The 24,527-nt window shown below is 42.2% G+C and overlaps 1 pseudogene; it reads left to right on the top strand.

Annotated features, from left to right (window-relative positions):
- Window positions 1-17,677: 17,677 nt before the first annotated feature.
- Window positions 17,678-17,796, top strand: LOC133369447 (5S ribosomal RNA; annotated as a pseudogene).
- The last annotated feature ends 6,731 nt before the right edge of the window (window positions 17,797-24,527 follow it).

Genomic DNA, 24,527 nt, shown 5'->3' on the forward strand with positions numbered 1-24,527 from the left:
AACATGATTGCAACAGCTCTCTCTCCACTTGTGTTTCCTAGTAACTGGTATTCAGAAGATACTGCCTCCAATAATGGAAGTTTGGTGCCACTATACTAAAGGTCCATTTCCTATGTTGTGAGGAACAGACCTCCTGATAAGATGATATCTGCAGGAGACCTTCACCTGGACATCATGGTGATTGACTGGGTATATAAGGGATAAGATGGTCTTTCAGGTATCCTGGTCCCAAGCTGTATAGGGCTTTGTACACCAAAACTAGAACCTTGAACTGAGCCCTGTAGCTAATAGGTAGTCAGTGCAATTCTTTCAGTAGCAGAGTGACATGTTGGCAATAATCTGCTCCAGTGAGCAGTCTTGCTGCTGCATTTTGCACCAGCTGCAGCTTCTGGACCAGCATCAAGGGCAGCCCCACACAGAGTGCATTACAGTAATCCAACCTGGAGGTTACCAGTGCATGGACAACAGTGGTCAGGCTATCCCTGTCCAGAAACAGCCGCAGCTGTCTTACCATCCAAAGCTGGTGAAAGGCACTCCTAGCCACAGAGGTCACCTGGGCCTCTAGCGACAAAGATGGATCCAGGAGCACCCCCAAACTATAAACCTGCTCTTTCAGAGGGAGTATGACCCCATCCAAAGCAGACAACTGACCAGTTATCTGAACTCGGGAAGCACCAACCCACAGAGTTTCTGTCTTGCTAGGATTGAGAGTCCTCAACCAGCCCACCACAGAGTCCAGGCAGCAGTCCAGGGCTTGCACGGCCTCCCCTGATTAAAATGTTATACAGAAACAGAGCTGGGTATCATCAGTGTACTGTTGACACCTTGCCCCAAATCTCCTGATGGCTGCTCCTAAGGGCTTCATATAGATGTTAAACAGCATGGGGGACAAGATGGTACCCTGGGGCACTCCATAGCACAACTGCCAGGGGGCCAAAATACAATCGCCCAATGCTATCCTCTGAAAACGACCATGGAGATAGGAGTGGAACCACTGTAAAACAGTGCCTGCAATTCCCATCTCACCAAGTCAGCCCAGAAGGATATCATGGTCAATGGTAACAAAAGCCACCGAGAGTTCAAGTAAGAATAACAGGGTTGTGCTCCCCCTGTCCTTCTCCCAATAAAGGTCATCCATCAGGGTGACCAAGGCTGATTCAGTCTCATAACTAGGCCTGAACCCAGACTGGAACTGGTCAAGATAATCTGTCTCATCCAAGAGTACTTGTAATTGCTGTGCCACAACCCTCTCAATCACCTTCCCTAGGAAGGGGGTATTTGCAACTGGGCGGTAGTTGTTGCAAACCAATGGGTCCAGGGTGGGCTTTTTCAGGAGTGGTTGAATCACCTCCTCTTTCAGGGTGGCTGGAACAACTCCCTCCCACAATGATGTGTTGACCACACTGTGGATCAACTCTGTCAATCCCCTCAACAAGCTTTTATAAACAAAGAAGGGCAAGGGTCAAGAGGAGATGTTGCTGGCTGCATTGTTGCAAGCCCCTTGTCCACATCATCAGGCCGTATCAACTTCCCAAGAAGTTGCAGCAGATGTTGCACTGGACACCTCATTGGGGACTATAATAGATGTGTATGAGCCATCAAGATTGCTACAGGGGTGACCAACTTTACCCTCAAAGTGCCTTGCAAACAATTCACAGTGGGCCTCCAAAGGGTCTAAAACTCCTTTTCCTGGAGTTGCTGTCAACACACCACTGACAATACAGAAAAGCTCCACAGGACAGCTACTTGAGGATGCTATGGAGGGAGAGAAGTAGGCCTTCTTTGCCGCCCTCACCTCTGCATACTAGAAAAAAAGTTTCTGTCCATTTCCTCCACCTCTTCTACTCCTCTATCATGTGTCCTTTTACTTGCCTTTTCTGTAAACTGAAAATCTCCAAGTGTTGTAACCTTTTGTCATAGGGGAGTTGCTCCATATTTTAATCATTTTGGTTGCCCTTTTCTGAATGTTTTCCAGCTCCACAATGTCCTTTTTGAGGTGAGGTGAACAGAACTGTACACAGAACTCCAAGTGTGGTCACACCATAGATTTGTATAATAGCATTGTGATATTAGATTAATGTGGATAAGGGTCATAATGAGTTTATGGGTAAAACAAAATATATGCTAAAGTTACATGGACTGGATTTGCATATATCTAGTTCTTAAGCAGTTGTTTTGGTGCTCTGTCTTTTGATGCAAAAAATAGAAGTACAATTTAGTTGTGCTGTGGAAGTTTTGGATTCACTGCTATTAAACATAGGAAACCATATCCAAAGACCCATTTCACGTACATGTGATTTGGCTGTGACTGTATATTGCATAGCACAACAAGGTTCTTTCTGCATATGAAGTAGCCACATAAGTGTGATTGCAGATTAATATGGCATGAAGTTGTGTGATATAGTTGTCCTGAACTAGGGGTATGCAAGATTGTTCTTTGTTTCAGGATTCCATCTCTCCTACTGCTTCAGCCTGTCACCAACAGAGCAGATGGGGACAGCACCTTTCCACCAAATAGGTGGATGGGAGGCTCACCAGCGATATTGCCACCAGTGAAGCATGGTAGAAAGCTCCAAATAGGTGTTCTGAGGGTTGGGATGAGCAACAGCAGGGGGTTGGTCTTTCTCGTGCATGTGGTCTCTTTCTCTGCTGTATCTTATGGCAATGGTTCTCAAACTCTTTTGGTTTGCGGCGCACTGTAAAACATATACAAATTTTCTGGCGCACTTTGTGTACAAAATTAAAAATACATCAATGTATTTTAAACTATGAATAAAAATAACTATACAAATGGGTTTCTTCTCATTTTTAAAATATACTTTCATAATATTCTTGGCACACCTAGTCACCTCTTGCGGTGCACCAGTGTGCCGCGGTGCACCATTTGAAAATCACTGTCTTATGGGTATCAAGAGCAATCTCAGATACAGTAATGGTGGGGTGGTCACTCACACTCTCCTCTCACTCACTATTTTGGCCTTCAGCCCAGTTCTTCCTTACAGTTATAGCGTTATGCCTCCAAGATAAATGTGAGATCATGTCTAAGCTACACGTCTAAACTGTTTTTCCCCAATTTCTTTAATTGTCAAGGCTCCCAAACAATGAGCCTTGGGAAGTGTCGTGGTATTTAGGGACTTGGGTCTGCAACAAAGATTTCATAGCAGCTGCACATAACTATAATTCCCATAGTTCTTTCATGGAGGAAGGAGTGAGTGAGCATATCTGTGTGGTACACACAGAGGCAAATCCTTCCAAAAACTCATGCCCTAGAATCTTGATGTCAGCCCTAAGCAATTTTAAGCAGTAATTAAAACTGTAATTGATTAATCAGAGTGACTAATGGATTAAAGCCTGCAGTTCTAATTTGAATGCATTGTGCTACAATTACTGCTCAAGTGGTGGTGCCATCCTTTCTCACATCAGTTGCAACAATATCGTTCATTCATTCATTCGTTTGTTTATTTATTATTAATTTTATATCCTGCCCTTCCTCCTAGAAGAAAGCCAAGGCAGCAATCAAAAAGACAAAAAACACTCTAAAACAAAAGACTTTCAAATGTATTAAAACAAAACATCTTTAAAACACATTAAAACAAAGCATCTAAGAATATCTTTTTTTAAAAAAAAACCTTTAAAAACATCTAAAAAAGTAATTCCAGCACAGACACAGACTGGGATCAGGTCAGTAAGCTTTGTATTAACTGTGAATCAGAAGATGATGTCCTGGAATTCTTGAGTCAGAATATCTGTAGTGGGAGCAGGGATGGCTGAATCGGTTAATTTTGGTTTCACTCAGTGTCTCATTTTTCCAATCTGAACTTCAGTTCTCCACATCAGATTGCATTTTATTTTTAAAGAAGTTCTTATCAATATTCACCACTATTTCAGTGCAAATCGTTTCCTATGTACATACATTTGCATGCAATTTTATTTAATATACACATTTTTGCAAAGCAATTTCCCCCAAAATAATGCATTTTTGTATATTATTTTTACTAATATATGCATTTTTACTCACACTTTAGAACATGCATTTTTGACACATTACTTGGCTGCAGAACTGCATTGCAAAATTCAGAAAAGTGTGAATTTTGAAGTATGGCTATGTTTCAGTTCTTATACTGTTTGGAAGGGGCAAAGTAGGTATGTTCACCTTTGAATGCAAATTGAATCAAGTTTCTCCTCCATCCGTAAATGATAGCCTCTGTGTGTACAAGAGAGGAAGGTCACATGGATTTTATGCTGAGTCTTTATACTTATGCTTCCTATTGTATGCTGAGAATATGTCTGCACAACTGACAGTCACAGATACCCATAGTTGTCTATTTGTATGTTTAATATCATGCAAACTGTGTGCAATGATCACACACAAGCTTTATGCAGATGGCCACAAAGTATGTACCAAGGGTGGCTAACCTTTTACCCTCCAGATATTTTTGGACTACAACTCACAACTGAATATTGGCCTCTAGAGGGCCACAGGTTAGCCACCCTTGACATATACCAATGTACATATGGATGAGGATGGATCTGATTGCACCCTGCTGGCCTCAGGCCATTGCTGTGAGCAGCCACTATGTATCAGAGGTGAGAGCTGCACTGTAGCCTAGGAGGATTACCCCAGCAGCTTCCAAAGTGGGTTCTGAAATCTAATATTATGGGCCCCAAGGAGAAATGAGGGAGTGTCTCCAGAAGCCTTAATACTGGCTGTTAGAGTTGTGGAGGAAGGTTCAGCCACACCTTCCTTGTCTCAGCTGGCTGGTAGAAACTTTTGGCCAGACACAAAGGTTGAAGAGATAAGCCCTAACGAGCACTTTGAAATGTCTCTGGCAGCAGACAATGAAAGTAATTCAGCAGAGGCAGAGATTGCCATTGTAGGCCCTGCCTCGCAGCTAGTGTTGGAAAGAGCCTGAATTAATTCATAGTGTTAAGTGCCCTGCCCTTTTCTGTATATAAGAAGTAGCACCATTTGTATTTGCTGTTGAGACAACTTGTCTGCTATTGTTTCCAGCACCTAATATGCCTGTTCCTGTTTGAATTCTGGTTTAGGCCTAGCATGAGAGGCTAGGTCCCTGTTTTGCTTTCTGGAATAAGCCTGCTTTTCCTATTGGGAGCCAGGACATGTAATGCAGTATTTTGGTTAGTGCGTTGGACTTTGGCTGGAGAAACGAGCATTCAGTTCCTTGCTTAGCCATGAAGTTCACTGGGTGATCTTAGAGATCTTAGAGAAAGTGAATAGCTCATCTAGTGATGTGCTATTATTCTGCCCAATTCAGATTTGGTACCAAATTTTCCATTAATTCACTTATTTTCTGTAATTGTGGATCAGATATTTATGCAATGTTTTTCCACTGCTATTTTTTAAAAAAATATCTTTTTTTTAAAAAAAAAACATGCCTCTAAAATATCAATATTGCTTTTTTTTATTTTATTTTTTTGGCGAGGAGAAAATACCCTGGACTGGTGAAAGCAGCAGCTAGTAGAGAAAGAGCAAACTCAAGCTTATACTGATCTGTTAGGTCAACAGAATGCTTTCAAATCAGCATTGCCCAATGGATCCCATCCCTAACCCATCTCAGATGATTGTTGTGAGGATATAGTGGAGTAGTAAACATCTGTGTTTGATTGAACTCAGTGAGGCTCAATGGGGGTGAGACCGGAAAATATGAAAGGTTCTGGTTACTTGGGGTTGGGTGATTCTGCCATTTGTTTAATGAATGCTTTGTTTACATGCTAGGCAGGCCAGATGGGATCCTCACAGCTTGGGACTTTGGAAGCCTCATGATGTTAGACAGTCATGAGGTGAGGCATTGTGATATACAATTATAACAAAAGGAAGCAATGCATAATTCCCTATTTGATCTATTGTACTACAATTTCCAAACTCCTCCCCACAAAAGAAAGAGGGAAGAAAAAAAGTTGGCCAATTTCAAATTCTTTGAAAAATCTCCCCCAACTCAAGTGTTCATTGGCTGCCCAAGAAGATTTAAGTCTAGGGGGTTTGACCACTGCTACTTTTGAAATGACTCTAGTGTATATAATATTTCAGCTTTAATTGTCTATCTTTGATGGCTAGAATTCCAACATGGCACATCACCAACAGATAATTTCTCCAAACGAAGCTGTCTGGGACTAAATGAAGAATATGTTAAAACTGAAATCTAGAGTAATAGATTCTTATAATTCAATTGCCTTACGACTGCATATAAGGTAATTTTACAAAAGTCTCTGGCAAGGTACATCTTAAATTACCTGCATGACAGGTATGGAATGAAATAATTTGAATGTATATTATTTAAATCCTATGACAATTCACTTTTGATGTTATATAGTTGGTTGTCTTGGGGAAACATTTGACACAGGAGAAACATCCAAAGTCAGCTGAAGTTTTGCCTTTTGCAGAAGTACAGATGGCATATGATTTCAGAGGGCTGATTCACACATAGCAGCTTCCCACAATAGCACTCCTGGACTGTGTGAAAGCCACTGCTGAGTTTGTGGACATGTTGATTGTGAACACATTATTATTATTATTATTATTATTATTATTATTATTATTATTATTATTATTATTATTATTATTATTATTATTATTATTAATAATAATAATAATAATAATAATAATAATAATAATAATGATAATAATAATGATGATGATGATAATAATAATAATAATAATAATAATAATAATAATAATAATAAATTACTTGCTATGAGGCATCACAAACTGATTTACAGTATAATAAATACCAGAGCTTGGAAAGTTCATTTTAAAAAGGAACCAGTTCTAATTCAAGTTCAACATGTCCAAAAAGGAACTAATTCCCATTCACATTTATCCCTTGACAAAATCAACTAGTTCCATTCACAATTCAGTTCACATTCATCCAAATGATCCTCTGCAGTCTTTTTTCCAGCATTCAGAATATTACAAGATGTTGTGCTGAACTATATAATATACTTCAGAAAGCGCAGAAAACATCCATACACACAGTGGAATGTGAAATTCTTTCTTCTCCCCAGCAATTATGATCTTTAATCTTAAAGGCCCAAATGGTCTAAAGAGGTAAAAAAAAAAGTTAGAGAATGAATGTTAAAATGAACTAGAAATAGTTCAAAGGTATATCCCAAAATGAACTTAATTCATGTTCAGTTCACAGCAGTTATGGGAACTACTTTCAGGTGTATTCCAGAGATAGAGCTAAGATGGCCGCCTCATATGACTTACCAGTCGAGTGCTCCTGCATGTTGTAAGAAATAACTTCTTCCTCTATTGTTAAGTCGTCTGTCTCCCAGCTGGTCCTTGACAGATTATTTGCTTAGCTATTTGGGCTGGTTGTCCTCCAAGTTTCAGCCCCAGAGATTTGTTTGGTTTCTCGTTTCTCGTGACAGACCTCGTTAGCTGCAGTGAACAATCTACTCACCTTATCTTGGCTGCTTATTTCAAGGTCAGCTTCTTCTGTTCCAGGTTGTGTTTGGATATAATTCCTGCTTACTTGCTTACTTGCCAGTGGTGGGGGACCAGCAGACTATTTTTAGATTTGCCCTGGTTGCTTTTCGGCAAATGTTTGTTTTTCCAACGAATGCTGGCTGGTGAAGGAATCTGCCGGCCAGGTCCAACAGCCTTAAAGGGGCAGGATCGAGTTTTACATAAATCAAGCCGTGGATGAAAAGTAAGCAGCTGTTCCTTAGGAAATCTAAGTTCTGGCACGATGGTTCTCACCAGAGTAGGATACAAACAGCGTGGTCTGGTCCCCATGACGGACAATATTGCAGCAGTCATTAAAAAACATAATCAATGTAAAATCACAGATTTCTTTGGCCCAAATTTAAATGTCTCGTCTGCTATGGGACCTCTGGATCTAACAGTACCAGATGGCACTGAATGCTTAGACTGGTCTTTGGGGCCACAGTGCCTAATGAAATGATCACCTGGGGACACTATGAGGGCTGGCGAGTGCTCTCTGGCTGTGGAACTAGAGCATGCTGATCCCTCAATTGTAAACTTTCAGCAGGCTGGCAGCCCTGCTCAGCCCCAAGTCTGTGGAGGCTCCGTGAGCATTACTCCGCCTTGCCCTGCTGAGATCCTGTGCGCCACTTGTTCATCTTCTTCACCTCAGCCTTCCCTATCCGCTACACATCAGACGCCGATTTATAAGGGTCCTCATCATTAAGAAATGGATTCTAATACGGTAGTCAAACTACTTAATTCCCAGTTGGACCTAATTAAAAGCTTATTTATAAAATGGACGGAAGACCTGTCGCTGATTAAGAATCTCCTTGCCGAATGTATGGGTCAGTTGTTATTATTTAACGGCCCCAATGTCGCCTTGTTCAAAGGACGCCACCTTAATTCAACCTCTCTGCACTACTTTGTCGACGGACGTACCGGAGCCTAAGTTTCAGGCGGACAGGGATCCTAGTCCCATACATGAACTTAGTTTTACAACTGAATTGCCTACGTGTGTAACCCATCAGCCGGGTGAGCTAACTTTTAATACAATTAACCCGGCTAGCCGAGGCCATGCTCACAGTAAGTGTGGCATTAATGCTGGGGTTTCAACAAAAAAAGGCTCAAAACGTAAAAACATCAAGGCTCAACCAAGTTTAAAGAGGAAATCGAAAAACGTAAAAGTGGCCAGTAGCTCCCGAAAGGGTTCCAAAATGAATTTTAATAAACTTTTCAAATTATTGGAACATGAGGAGACTGGTCAATCAGAGCAGGTGAACACTAGAAACAACAAAGCCAAAATTATTAAGACTGCTCAAGACCGAACCTCCTTGCACCCTAGCCCTGAAGCTTTGCCTATAGGTGATATTGCAACACCTTCCCTTTGACACCAGTTAACCCGGGAACTGATGATAAGGCGCGATGGTTCTCTAAGTAAAGCGGAAGATTGTGAGTATAAAGAGGACTTGCAGCCACCAACTCTGGAAAGTAAAAGGTGGTGCCTCCAGCTAGAAGATAGGGTTTTGGTTTTTACCAACTACCCCAAACCATACGGTTGGCTGTCACAGAGGGATTGCAAAATACACCTATTGAAGTTACTGTCCTTTATGGTCAAGTCTTCCTTGAAACTTGACGCATTCTCGAAGATTGAATATCTTCTTTACAATTCAAACACGGCCCGTTCCCTGGTAACGTTTGCCTCAGCCTCTATTGTGGACTTTGTTTACTCGTGTAAGGAGGTGTTTCTAGGAAAAGGAATAGAGGTTAAAAGACACTTTAGAGACATTTCTCCTCCCGTGCCTTTGGTCACACGTAGCATGAGGGAACGCTCTTCCTCTTCAATTTTAAGATCGGAGAAGTCCAATATAGGAGTCTCCGTGCCTCGTTTTAACTTACCCCTGAAATCACCAGCAGTTAACTCTGGCCCAGATAATATAGGATCTCTGAACTTCAGGGCCGAGCAAGGCAGAGAGAGCCATCTTGAGAGTGTGTCGATCCTCGGCTCCGGGAATTTTTATCCTGAAGAACTTCTGCTCATTGACAGCTTTGGTGCGCTTCCCGAACAGGAACAACGTGAGATCCTGTCACGGCTGTCATCCTTGAAAACTACCCTTACAAACTTGACTAATCCTTTTTCATCTGAGAACTATATGAAGACTGCTCATTCCACCCCTACCCTGTCTAGTGTCTGTTCTCATAGGGCATCTTTGAACACCAGTTTCGACTCATCTTGGTCTGACTTGGAGAATACAGAACAGGGGTCGTCAGCTAGTTGTCAAGGACCGGTTCCGTTAATTTCACTAGCTCCTCTGAAGTGTTCTCCCCCTAATGTTTGTAGGCTGACACATACCTTTCCTTCTCCCTGACTGCCTCTGACACACTCCCCTGGTTTAAAACGGTCATTTAAGTTTGTGGATAAGTGGGCAAAGGAGGGAATCCATGGGGTGAAGGAAGGAATCCAAGGGGCTGCCATTAATGTTGTTGAAGGCAGAGGGAGATATGAAGTAGGGAGACAGCCATGCTATCACGGGAGGGTAGAGTGTAACCAACTGTTGATAACCCCCAAGCTGTCTTCCCGCTCAAACAACCTGGATGGCCTCGGTGACAGTGCCCCTGGGTTAAAACTGCTGCTGGTGAATGCCAGGTTGGTGAATGGAAAATCGATGCTCATTCAGGATTTGGTCCTTGATGAGCATGCTGACCTGGCCTATATTACGGAAACCTGGTTGGATGAACCTGGGGGGGTTAATCTCTCCCAGCTTTGTCCACCTGGTTTTTCAGTACAACAGCAGCCGAGACCTGGGGGATGGGGAGGTGGGGTTGCAGTGGTCTATCGTGATACTATCCCCCTGACCAGGTGCCCTCTCCCACAGTTCTCAGGGTTCAAGTGTGTGTACTTGAAGTTAGGTGGCCAGGACAGAATAGGGATTCTGTTGGTGTACCGCCCACCCCGCTGCTCCACAGTCTCCCTACCTGAGCTAGCCGGGGTAGTCTCAGGGTTGGTGTTGGAGTCCCCTCAGCTTGTGGTATTGGGTGACTTCAACATCCACGCTGAGACTGCTCTGTTGGGAGTGGCTCAGGACTTCATGGCCTCCATGACAACCATGGGTCTGTCCCAAGTAGTATCTGGCCCCACTCATGTTGCTGGTAACACCCTCGACCTTGTTTTCTGTGTTGGTCGGGATGACGGTGATCTTGGTGTGGAAGAACTTGTGGTGGTTCCATTGTCATGGACAGATCACTACCTGGTCGGGTTTAGACTCACTGGGACTCAGAGCCTCTGCAGAGGTGGGGGACCAATTAGAATGGTCCGTCCCAAGAGGTCGATGGATCCGGATGGTTTCCTGATGGCTCTTGGAGATTTTCCTGTCACCTTGGCAGGCGATCCTGTTGAAGCCCTGGTTGATCTCTGGAATAGAGAAATGACCAGGGCGGTGGACACGATCGCTCCCGAGCATCCCCTCTTTCGGAGTGGAGCCAAACCGGCTCCATGGTTTTCCAAGGAGCTGGTGGTGATGAACCGTGTCAGACGGGGACTAGAGCGATGTCGGCGGAAGACTCGGAGCGAAGCTGATCGATCTCGGGCTAGAGCCTATTTGAAGGCCTACTCCGAGGCAGTACGGGCTAAGAAGAAATCTTTCTTCTTGGCCTCCATTGCGTCTGCTGGGAGCCGTCCAGTGGAACTGTTTCGAGTGGTTAGGGGGCTTTTAAGTTCCAGCCCCCGTGAGGGTAATTCTGACCACTCAGCAGACCGCTGTCAAGAATTTGCACGGCACTTTGCGGACAAAGTCGCTCAGATTCACTGTGACTTGGACGCTAAAATTGATACAGTCTCTGAGGATGTAACTTCGGTGCCTGTTTGTCCAATTAAAATGGATTCTTTTCAACTTGTTCTACCCGAGGATGTGGACAAGATCCTTGGAGCGGCGCGTGCCACCACGTGTGTACTGGACCCTTGCCCTTCCTGGCTCATTAGAAGTACCAGAGGGGGACTGGTTGATTGGGTCAGGGGAGTAGTTAATGCCTCTCTACAACAAGGCAGAATTCCATCATGCTTAAAGGAGGCAGTTATAAGACCACTGCTGAAAAAGCCCTCCCTGGATCCCTCTTTACTAGGTAACTACCGGCCAGTCTCCAATATTCCATTTTTAAGCAAGATAATAGAGCGTGTGGTGGTCCCCCAACTCCAGAGATTCCTGGATGATACGGATTATCAAGATCCATTTCAATCTGGTTTCAGGCCTGGCTATGGGACAGAGACGGCTTTGGTCGCCTTGGTGGATGACCTACGCAGAGAACTGGATGGGGGGAGTGTGCCTCTGCTGGTTCTACTGGACCTCTCAGCGGCTTTCGATACCATCGATCATGGTATCCTTCTGGGCCGCCTTGCCAAGATGGGACTTGGGGGCACTGTGTTACAGTGGCTCCAATCCTTCCTGGAGGACCGAACCCAGAAGGTGGTACTGGGGGACTCCTGCTCGACCCCTTGGCCATTGAGCTATGGGGTCCCTCAGTGTTCCGTTTTGTCCCCCATGTTATTCAACATCTACATGAAACCGCTGGGAGAGGTTGTCCGGGGTTTTGGGGTTCGGTCCCATCAGTATGCTGATGACACTCAACTCTATTTCTCTTTTCCACCTGAAGCCAAGGAAGCCGTACAGGCCCTAAACCAGTGTCTGGCATCAGTGATGGACTGGATGAGGGCAAACAAGTTGAGATTAAATCCTGACAAAACAGAGGTACTCCTGGTCAGTCGGAGGGCAGATCAGGGAATAGGGATTCAACCGGTGCTGGATGGGGTCGCACTCCCCCTGAAGTCTCAAGTTCGCAGTTTGGGTGTACTCCTGGACTCAGCTTTGAATTTGGAGGCCCAGATTGCTGCTGTATCCAGGAGCGCATTTGCCCAATTAAAACTGGTGCGCGAGCTGCGCCCGTTCCTGGAGCTACCTGATCTGACTAGGGTGATGCATGCCTTGGTTACATCCCGCTTAGACTACTGTAACACGCTCTATGTGGGGCTGCCTTTGAAGACTGTTCGGAAACTTAAATTGGTACAAAGAGCTGCAGCCAGAGTGCTAACCGGGGCTGGTTACAGGGACCATACAACTCCCCTGTTACAACAGCTCCACTGGCTGCCAATTTGTTTCCGGTCACAATTCAAAGTGCTGGTTTTGACCTACAAAGCCCTATATGGCTCAGGTCCAGACTATTTGACAGATCGTATCTCCCTACATGAACCTGTCTGGAATTTGAGATCTTCTGGTGAGGTCCTTTTCAGTGGCCGCCCCTAGGCTGTGGAACTCCCTTCCGAGTGAGGTGCAATTAGCTCCCTCCTTGCCGTCTTTCTGGCAACAAGTAAATACTGTTTTATTTCAATGGGCATTTGGGATAGAGAACAACCAGGATTAAGTGTCATAGGTTTGGTGATTACATTATATGATTTTATTATTTTAAATTGTCTGCTGTTTTTAACCTATATTTTATGGTTTTAATTTTTCTCATAGTTTAATTCTTTTTTAATAATATACTCTGTATGTTTTAATGGTGTTGTTTTTAGTTGTAAGCCGCTCTGAGTCCTATTGGAAAAAGGGCGGGGTAGAAATAAAGTTTATTATTATTATTATTATTATTATTATTATTATTATTATTATTATTATTATTATTATTATTATTACTGCAGTGATCTTTGACCACATTCACAGCATACATTTATTCCACTATTCCACTTTAAACAGTCATGGCTTCTCCCAAAGAATCCTGGGAAGGGTAATTTGTGAAGGGTGCTGAGCGCTGTTAGGTGACTCCTATTCCACTCACAGAGATAGTTTTCAAAGTGGTTAACTGTCAGCCCTTCTTCCCAGCGAACTCTGGCAATTGTAATTCTGTGAGAGAAATAGGGGTCTCCTAGCAACTCTCAGCACTCTCTTTGGGGTTACATGTAGGAAACAGTTAAAACAATGGCAAATATTCAAAACTATATAAAACAACACACAGACACAGCACATAGATAAAATCAATTCAAATCCAATACAGATACCAACTAGGATAAGGAAGGCCATTCAAAAGGCTTGTTAAAAGAGACACGTCTCTAGCAGGTGCTGAAAAGTCAATAGATAATTATATGTAATGCATGCAAGTTCCAAAGTGTAGGTGCCACCACACTAAAGGCACAGTTCTGTCACTGTGTGGAGCAGACCTCCAGCTAAGATGGTATCTGCAGGATGCCCTCACCTGCAGAATGCATTGGACGAAAGGGTGGGGATCCACCAGAAGGAAGTGGTTTTATGTAGGAAGGTACCACATTCAGAACTGTTCACATGCTCAGTTGCTGTTGCATGGTCATCATTAGTATGGGTGTGAGCTGTTGAAGACAGCAAGGGTGGCTATCTGGTCAAGAGCTGCACATTTGCATGGTGCTAACTGGGACACTGTTGTCTTACAGAGATTGCAGGTGGAGTGAAAATTGCCCTTTATACTCCATTGCCCCACACTGCTGTACAGTGGTTCCAACTAGAGAACATCTTTATGAGTTGGCACTGTAGTAACCTGCACTGCAGTTGGCAGTGCTGGCTTGACACAAGCAAGACACTTTACTGTTGAAGAGCTTCTTTTTGACAGTATAGAATGGATGCATCTACTGGGGTGTGCACTGACCAGATACTTTGGTTTGGACCCAGATTTGGCATAGCCCAACTCAATCTGATGCACTTTATAGGCTGCCCAATTTGGCCCTGGTTCCATCCAAGTCTCCCTGCCCCCTCACCTATTTACTATTGAAAAATCAAAACCTGGCCATTTGACAAAAGAGGATGGAATATTAGCCCGTTCAGAGTGGATAAAGCTTGCTAAACTATAGAGACAAATAGGTCCAGGAGCTTTTGTACTGAACACTTCTAATTTTAAAAAAGTTGTTGTTGTTGTTATTTATTTATTTATTTATTTATTTATTTATTTATTTATACCCCGCCTTCTGGCCAAAGGCCCTCAATTTATTTAGCAAAATTTATATATCACTGCATTTTACAAAAATGATACATTAAAATTATAATAAATTTAAAAACGGGTATTTAAAAAAATAAAATGTGATATGGAAACATAACTTTTTATTATTATTTTGGGGCAGAATTGGGTGACATTTCCAGGCAAGATTGCTTCTTGTGAGGTCATTAATTCTGCCAAATTTCAGAAGGATGACGGCAGTGGTTTTCCTGCAAGGGCAGCCATTACACTTTTAGAGTGGGTAAATAATAATAATAATAATAAATTTAATTTCTTCGTCGTCTATCTGGCCAATGGCCACTCTAGGCGACTTACAAAATTATTAAAATATAATTAATAAAATACAGTAATACAATAAAAACAATAGATCTACAACAACAATATTAAAACTGGGTAGGAGGCCCTTAATCTCCTGTTGTCTTTTGTGAGCAATTGGTCTGAAAACTGCAGACATGAGAGAGATGCCCCTGAGTAAGAAACCTGCCAAACTGCAGACAAACAGGTCCAGGGGCTTTTGTGTTTTGCACCTTTAAAGTTGATTACATTCCCTCTGATTGCAAACTAGCCTGTCAATCCCAATGGAGCTTTCCCTCTTCTTTCTCCCTAATCTGGTGTTTGTCTCCCTTCTCCCATCAGCCCACACTGGCCATTACAGTAAGCTTAGAGACATTCATTTTACTTTCAGCAGATACTTGTCTGCAGCAGTTTTTTTTTTAAAAAAATGTCTGGATTGCTGAGGCAGCACAACACACTTCAGAGGTCCCTGCTTTGACTTGTGCTGCATCACAGAGATCCCGCTTCGCCTGTGACAAGCCCCAAATCCTTCCAAGTCACCCTGATTTGTCTCATGATTTGGAGTTTGCCTGAATCCAGTGCACACCCCTAGCACCTATATAGCAATAATTTACTCCAGCAGTGTGTTGAGCAGTGCAATTCTTTATTTCAGTAGATGTGGATACACCAAAGAGAGCAGAGTAGTGTTCAATCCATACTACACTGGATCTGCAAATGAGTTATTTATTAGATTTATATCCCACCCTTCTTCCAAGTAGGAGCCCAAATTATGCCACAGTACCTGCTGAAATCATTGCTTGAGAATGTAGGCTTAAACATATGCAAGGAGCCCTCCCAAAATACAGAGAACATCTGGGTGAAGCTACCATTGAGGAGTCTTTTCGAGGTTTCTTTTTCGAAGATAGCTGTAAGAGCCCAAGAAAGAAAAATCTGTCAGGAGCCATACTGTCATTCTAAACAAAGAGCATTCTCTGATGATCTGCCTTCCTTTAATGGAATAAAAAGCGCTTTACTGACAAAATTCATATTACTAAAAGCCAATTGGATTTACAATTTGTTTTTATGCTCACTAAAGGAGCACTAATTCAAGCTCTGCATGCATTATAATGGCACAAAACAACAATAATCTTGTTTTTTTTTATGGCTTTAAGCATGTTGAAAAGCTAAGCTTTTGTTGCACTATATGGTGCCCAAATGTCATTATAACCTGAAAAATGTAGCTGACAGTCATAATTTGTCTTTTTTGTTGATGGCCTTATGTTGCTTCCTAACACAAAGTACTCCCCCCCCCTTACAAACCAGCAGAGGTTTTGTGTGTCTCTCCCCGCCTGCAATATTGAGTAATTATCCAAAATGTCTCTGAGATATCAAGATAAGGACTATTGATTTTAAGAGGAAACTTGTTTGTTAAAGGTTGTAAGTTCTGAAAAATGTAGGAGTCACAAACAAAAAGGCAAAGAGAGACAGTGGAAGATGACACATACCTCACTTGGATGTTGGGAAATGCTTTGCTTTACTATGATGCCAATTGATTACTGTTTTTCAGATGATAAAGGCTATAATCCTGTACATGCTTACCTGGGAGGAAAGCTCATGACATTAGTCAGTCCCCAACTGCACCATACATTTAAAGTTGTATTATACCACTTCCCTTCCAAGTATCTTGGGAACTATAATCTGTTAAGGTGCAGAGAGTTGTAAGCAAGCCCCTATTCCCCGCACAGAGCTACAATTCTCAGAGTGGTTTAACGATCAATTCCTCTTCCCAGAGAACTCTAGTAACTTTAGCTCTGCCAGGGGAATAGGGTCTCCTAACAACTCTCTGCACCCTTAACAAATCAGTTCCCAGGATTCTTTGGGGGAAGCCATGACTGTTTAAAATGGTATGGTGGTGCTTTAAATGTATTGTACAGATGGGGCCTTAATGGGTCTTCCTCCTGAGTGGAAACACACAGGATTGTACTGTAACTGTACTCTTCCAAGTACTCAGCTGATGTCTGCATTTATTTTTTTAAAAAAATTCTTCAAATATAACTACACTGGCATCTATTTTTCCACTCTTTCAAAGGACTTCACAATGGTGTCATGTCATTTTATCCTCACAACAGTTCCATGAATTGGGTTCATCTCAGAGACACACTTGCCTAAGAGCAGTCAGTAAGCATGATGACACAGTACAGATTTCAACCTAGGTCTCTTTGATTCACAGAGTACTATCAATAACTAGGGATGGAAAAATCTGCCACTGTCGGTTCTCTCAGTTTTTCATTTTCCTGATTTTAAATTCAGTTCTCCACATTTCTGCACCAATTTGCCAATCCTCATGAAAATTCCCCGAGCATTTTAGTGCAAATTTCTCTTAATAAACCATTTTGTGCACCTTTTCCCAAGCAATTTCTTCTTATAAAGCATATTTTCACCCATGTTTTCATTTTTATGCACACTCTCTCCCAATATATGTAGTTTTGTAAACAGTTTGCTTTGCAAACTGCATTGCAAAATTTGAATAAGTGCAAATTCCGAAGGATTGCTGTGTTTTGGTTCTCATATTGTTTAGGAAGTGCAAATTTGATAGACTGGACTTGAAATGTAAACTGAATTCAATTTCTTAGCCATCATGAAAGCTGTATGCTGTCTCCAGGGAGCAGCACTGGTAGGAAGGGGGGGCATCTCACCCCTTGCCCTCCTGCAGCGGAATTGCTGTTGCTTTCCAGAAAGGGGAGCAGGAAGGCAACATGGATGTTAGCACTGTGCAGGCACACCAGCTGAAATAACCTGGCACTGGTACATCCACACAGAGATGTGGGTGCTGGCATACCCACAGAGTGCTGACATACCTGCTGCCTGGCCTCCCTCCCTCCCAGTAAATGGAAGCAACTCTGCTGCCAGGAGGTCAACTGTGTACACATATTTGCAAGCAATAGTCCCTAATATGTCTATGGCCATACTACCCTGAACACGCCCAATTTAATCTGATCTCGGAAGCTAAGGAGGGTCAAGCCTGGTTAATACTTGGATGGGAGACCACCTGGGATCACCGGGTGTCGTAGGCTTAGAGGAAGGCAATGGTAAACCACCTCTGAATTCCTCTTACCATGAAAACCCAATGAATATATCTATATCTATATATCTATATCTATATATAACAAAGATTCATAGGATCACTATATGTCATAATCGACATGAAGGCATATAACAAACAAACAAAAGTCCCTAATATAATAAACTTTTGCACATTATTTCCACTAATATATGCATTTTGAAACACAGTTCTTGTATACGTTTCTTGGCGGAAGAACTGACTCACAGCATCTAGAGAAAGGTGGATTTCAAAGCCGTGTTTTGGTTCACATATTGTTTTAAGCATTGGAGGCTGGTCCATTAGGGTGAGTGGGGCACTGCCCCAAAAACATCAGCTTGTGCTCACTTGCTGGCCTTCTTTAAAAGCAGTCCAGGGGGTGGCAATGCCTGTCCGGGGGTTCCCCCCCCAACTTAGTCATATTGTTGCCCTGGTAGAACTCATTAGGGAGGACGGCAACAAAATTCAAATTAGTTGGCTCTGCCTGTTCATCTCCCTGTCTTCTGCCCTACAATTCCTAATAGATACCTGGTTTTGAGCACTGTGAATTAGTTCGATTTGTATTAATATGTTAACCAATCCAAAAGTCTCCCCCATTCCTAGTTACCCTACAACTATAATGTTTCCTACCTGATACATTGTCTGCACAGAACTAAAACAAGCATGTACCTTCTGAAAGTCTGAGCATTTCCTGTCTCACTTTCTGTCTCAATTCCTTACCTTTTTCTCCCCCGATGGAAAATAAGCATATTCCGGCAGCACAGTAACCCCAGAGTGCAAACATAATTTCCCACAGCTCAGATAGAGACTCCATAAAGTCACTTATGCCTATCATTCACAGCCAGTAAAAAAAAAAAAAGTCCCTTCAATGGTATTAATAAAATTGTCACATGGAACATTTCCTCAAGTGGCAAAGAAGATTTTTGTATATAGCCTTTGTTTAATTTTCTCTTCCATTATATTTTATCCTTTCAGATCAAAAGGAAATTAACATAACCTCGAATGCCTGGCTGTACCCGTTACACAAACAGGTCACAGACTCTCTGTAAGGTTCTTGAATACTAATAAGTTAGACAAATGTTGGGGGAAAAGATATTACTCTTCTCTAGGTGAACACCATTATCCTCAGAACACATTGTCATATGCTGAATGTTCTGAGCCTGCGGTGATTATGGAACAACTTAATCTGGCAAATATCACAGACGATTTGAAAAATGGCAGAAACGGCGAGGTTGCAAATAACAATGAAAGTGGCGGAGAATTGCAGACAATTTAGAAGTTGTCTCTTCCCTGAACCAGGGAGGTCTTTTTTGTTGCTGTTTGTTTGCTCCTTGATCATTCATATTTGAACATTTCAGTGTTGTAAACAAGCACCACTATTTCATCAGTGCTGAATTAGTGTCATGAAACACCTGGGCACAATGCAGCTTCCAATACCTGCATATCTTATTTATTTTTTTGGTACCTCAAGTTTAAAATGGAAGCAATGATATCATACAGATTGTATGCATTAGAATTTGTTCGCTCTCTTGAAAAGATAATGTCTATCTGACCCCCCCCCAAAGGGTGTTCAGGGACTTCGAGGTTATTGAACTCCTGTCTTAAGCAGTATGGGCAGTTTTTGTTCAAGGAGAATCCACACTATTGATGGTTATTTCTATCATTATTCTATTTATATCCACCTTTCCTCCAAAGAGCTGAAGGTGGTGCACAAGCATGCTTCTCCCCCTCCCATTTTATCTTCACAACAACCCTATGAGTTAGGGTAGGCTGAGAGACAGTGACTGGCCCAAGGTTATCCGGTGAGCTTCACAGCTGAGCAGGGATTTGAACCCTGGACTCCCACTCTAACCAGCATACCACAGTTGACAACTCAGTTGTTGCCAACTTGTGTCATGTGAGTATATGCACCCAGCTGGATACTAGGGGGGATAAAAGGCATCCAAGATGGTAGTCGTCTTAGTGTGGTGCTCTAAGGCAGGGATGGAGAATCTGTGACCCTCCATATGGTATTGGAATTGAACTCCCATAAGCCCCAGGCCATGGGAGCTGTAATCCAAGAATATCTGAAAGGCTACAGGTTTCCATCCTGCTCTAGGGTGTATCTTGAATGCTGTCTAGATATTCTTACTCTGAAAATCTTGATGTTTACGCAATCACCCTTCTACAGGTATTCTGCATGGAAGTTAAGTAAACATGTGATGCAGCAGTGAGAATAAATCTGTTAGTCCACCCTCACTGCTGTTCCAATTGTTGAGAGTACTAGGGGTTACTCCCTTGCTTGCTGTGCTCACCAACCCCCATCATTTCCCCTCCACATTAACCCCCAGAGCTTCCCCACCCCACCTCATGCAACCATTAAGTCTCCTTTCCACCTTTCGAACCCCATATGTGAGGCCACTTCTATTTTGCATCCCTGCCTTGCACCCCTATTTTCACCTTCCCTTGTCCATGTCTCCTCCCCCTCCTTGTGTGCAACTTCCTTCATGGTAACCTCCTGCATCTCCCACACCTTGCAACTACTAAGCATGCTTTTAACCTTCCATACAATTATGAAGTCACCATCTCCTCCTATTCTGCAGCCCCTTTCACCTTCACCCCATTCCCATGTCTCCTATCCCCTCCTTTTTTTGCAACCTCCTTTGCACCCCCATTTTCACTTTTGTTTCCCCTTTCCTCCAAATCCAGGATTGTGATGCAGCGCTATAAATCCTCCAGTGGGGGCTGCATGATGACACTCTTACATTTTTATTAAGAAAATTATTATTAAGGTATTTTATGTAAGAAAGCCCCAATGCTTGTAACAAGTAATCTGAACCAGTGGTGGAGGGGCAGTAGACTTATTCTTGATAGTTTTTCTCAGATTTATTACCTTCCTTCGTCCTTTATCTTAGTGTTAGTGTTAACCTCATGGCTCCATAATGGTCGCATGTATGTTTGTCCACAAAATTGGATCGCAGAAATTTGGGAGATGGTGGGCCAGGAGAGGACTTTCTCTGTGTCAGCCCTTAAACTGTGCAATTCCCTCCTCACATAAGTGCATCTGCCATCTTTACTGAACAGAAGACGTATCTCTTTACCCTGGCCTTTGATACTTTGCTTTTTTTCAGGAGCCATCCTATTGATGTGATTGTAATCTGTTTTAATTTTGAATTTTAAATGGTTATAGCCTACCCTGGGACCTTCTGGTGTGGGTAATATTATTTATTTATTAAATTTCTATCCCACCATTCTTCCAGAAGGAGCCCAGGGTGGTAAACAAAAACACTAAAAGAACCCTAAAATATCTTAAAAGCAAAATACTTTAAAACAGTACACCTTTAAAAATATTTTTAAAGGCATATATTTTTTTTAAAAAATAAAAGCTTTAAAACAACTTAAAAAACAAATTCCGGATGAAAACAAGGAAGTTGTCTAAATGGCCCATATCTCCCCTCCCCAACGCATGTGGGTTTTTTGTGCTCTGTATTAATTAATCCAAAGTAACAAACACACAACTTTATGAATTCAAAGAACCAAAGCTGGGACTCTGCCAGGTGCTTAAAGGACTTGGGGCATGAATTTGCTTTATTTGTTGTTCCTTTGCTCATGGTGCTTCATGTGCAGCCTCACAGATCTGCACCCAAATGACACAGTGTGAGGAGGAGGACAAAAATGACACTGTCTCTTTAAGGCGACAGAGCCCTATGGCACCTATGCAGCAGCCTCCTATTATTATTATTATTGTTAGTAGTAGTAGCAGCAGCAGCAGCAGCAGCAGCATTTTCCAGGTATAATGAACCTTAAGTTTATTTATTATTTCAACCACCAGTCTTAACAGACTATTCATTTCTGCACTCCACTGCGATATATATATCAAAGCCAATACTAATCACCCTCTCTGTTCTTCCTTTGCCCCTGCTGTTCATTTACTGAAACCTACTGCAGAAAACCTGATGAAGGATGTTACTTGTGATGTAAGCAGATTTCCTATCTTTTTGAAAACAACAACACGCTGCTGACTTCATTGGTAGCAGAAGGGATATCCATGTCACATGAAAACCAACAGGATCATTCAAATATGATGAAGGGTGGGTAATTCACCCTAAAATTCCACACTATAAGCACCATCACTTTGGATGCCTGTGTATCTTTTGCAGACCTTTATGCAGAAAAAATTGAAATGGCATCAGATTGCTCCAATTTTCTTTTTGATTTGAGTACTGTTTACTGAATAATCTGCACCCATCAAAATGTATATTGCAGGGCAAAATATTTTTGGGGAAATGTTAACGTCAACTCAGCCTTCGTTACACATCTACATTTCCCTACACCTGAATATTTCCCTGGATAAAGGTATCATAACAGGATAACCTTCTTCTCAGGTGTTATCAATCAATGCCTAAAGTTAACTAAAACTTGGGGGCAGGATAATGATCATCCCTTCTGTTCAATAAGCACATTGCACCACTATTTTCCCCCTTCATATTTTTAAAAGCATCAATTTTGTGTTGACCTTAGATTTGTGAAAATGAGTTAGAATTAGGATTTAGTATGTCAAATGGGAACACCTGTTTAAACGATAAACATATTTAAATATCAACCTTTCCCTCTTGATTGGTTTTTGAAGACAAGATCTACTGATTAGAAACCGACATTTAGACCCATGACCTTCCAAACTGGCAGGTACAGTGTAGGTAACATTCTAGTATGTTTGTTGTTTGCTTCCCAACACATTTAGTTAAAAGGACAGTTTGAAGTGTCTTCTAGTGTATTTTCTTTCTTCTGTGTATGCTTTGTTAATCTCTGAAATAGGATGAAAGAGAGAAAACAACATGTCAATCATAGCACCTTAGATCACATCAGAACATTGGTCCACTTAGCCCAAGGGTGGGGGAAGATTTTTCCACCCAATGGCTGCATTCCTTTCTGGGCAACCTTTTAGGGACCTCATATGAATGCTGGGTGAAGAATGAATACAGAGTTTACCTTTTTATAGTAGGATAGTGTCTGCGCATGCTCACACACCCTGCTCTATCCTCCAGGGAGGCATTTTGTGCATCAAGAACACATTCCAGCCACATTCAAGTGGTGTGTGAAGTACTGCCAGTAGGGGATGTGGCTGAGAGGAGGTATGGCCTCAGGAGAATCCGAAGGACCAGATAGAGAGGTGTGGAGGGCTGCATTCTGCCCCCAGACCTGAGGTGACCTACCCTGGATCAAGCCTAGTTTTGTCTACTTTGACTGACAGCTGCTGTCCTGGGTCTCAGGCTTGCCGTGACCCTTTCAACTGGAAATTACAAGAAGTAATTGGCAATCTGCTTTCAAAGCATGTGCTCTACCATGGAACTGTGGCTGGCTGCCATCTACAAGGATGTTGCTTGATTAACTATGCTCTTCCTAACTGACACCTAGGGGCTAATTCATTCATGGAAGGTGACCACCTGATGGACTTCAAGAGGTGAATAAACTATCACGGATCAAAGGCTATTGACACAATTTTTGTATCAGTGGTTTTCCATGGAGTAATATGAACCTAGGAATCAGCTTTACACTGAAGTAGACCATTTAATCCATCTTAGTCTGTGCTGTCTACTTTGAGCCGCAGGATTCTACAAGGCATCAGGCATCTTTCCCCTTTCCTGCTATCATATCCTTTTGACCAAAGACGCCATTTGAACCTGGGGCCTTCTGCATGGCATACAGGTGCACTACCATAGAGCTATAGTTCCCTCGCCCCCACCTGCCATGCTTTCTGGTGGTGCAATCTGACCTTGGCACAAATAGCTGGAATTCTTTTGAATCTTCTACTCTGATCTTTAGGATGTCTGCTTCTTAAACCAATGACTGAGACTTCATCTGGATCCTCTAAGGTAATCTGGATCCCCCAAGACAAATCCTAACATTTATCATTTATTTGCTGTTGTTGTTGTTATGTGCCTCCAAGTCGACTATGACTTATGGCGACCCTATGAATCAGTGACCTCCAAGAGCATCTGTCATGAACCACCCTGTCTAGATCTTGTAAGTTCAGGTCTGTGGCTTCCTTTATGGAATCAATCCATCTCTTGTTTGGCCTTCCTCTTTTTCTACTCCCTTCTGTTTTTCCCAGCATTATTATCTTTTCTAGTGAATCATATCTTCTCATTATGTGTCCAAAGTATGATAGCCTCAGTTTCATCATTTTAGCTTCTAGTGACAGTTCTCGTTTAATTTGTTCTAACACTCAATTATTTGTCTTTTTCACAGTCCATGGTATCCGCAAAGCTCTCCTCCAACACCACATTTCAAATGAGTTGATTTTTCTCTTATCCGCTTTTTTCACTGTCCAGCTTTCACATCCATACATAGAGATTGGGAACACCATGGTCTGAATGATCCTGACTTTAGTGTTCAGTGATACATCTTTGCATTTGAGGACCTTTTCTAGTTCTCTCATAGCTGTCCTCCCCAGTCCTAGCCTTCTTCTGATTTCTTGACTATTGTCTCCATTTTGGTTAATGACTGTGCCGAGGTATTGATAATCCTTGACAAGTTCAATGTCCTCATTGTCAACTTTAAAGTTACATAAATCTTCTGTTGTCATTACTTTAGTCTTTTTGACGTTCAGCTGTACTCCTGCTTATTGTCTTTTGATTGTACATATAAAACATAAAATGAATTCTAGAATTTTTATTGAAATATTGGTAATAAAATATTGCTCTTTTAAGTGAACAGACTTGATTC

The sequence above is a fragment of the Rhineura floridana genome, chromosome 13 (assembly GCF_030035675.1).
Source record: "Rhineura floridana isolate rRhiFlo1 chromosome 13, rRhiFlo1.hap2, whole genome shotgun sequence".
Lineage (NCBI taxonomy): Eukaryota > Metazoa > Chordata > Lepidosauria > Squamata > Rhineuridae > Rhineura > Rhineura floridana.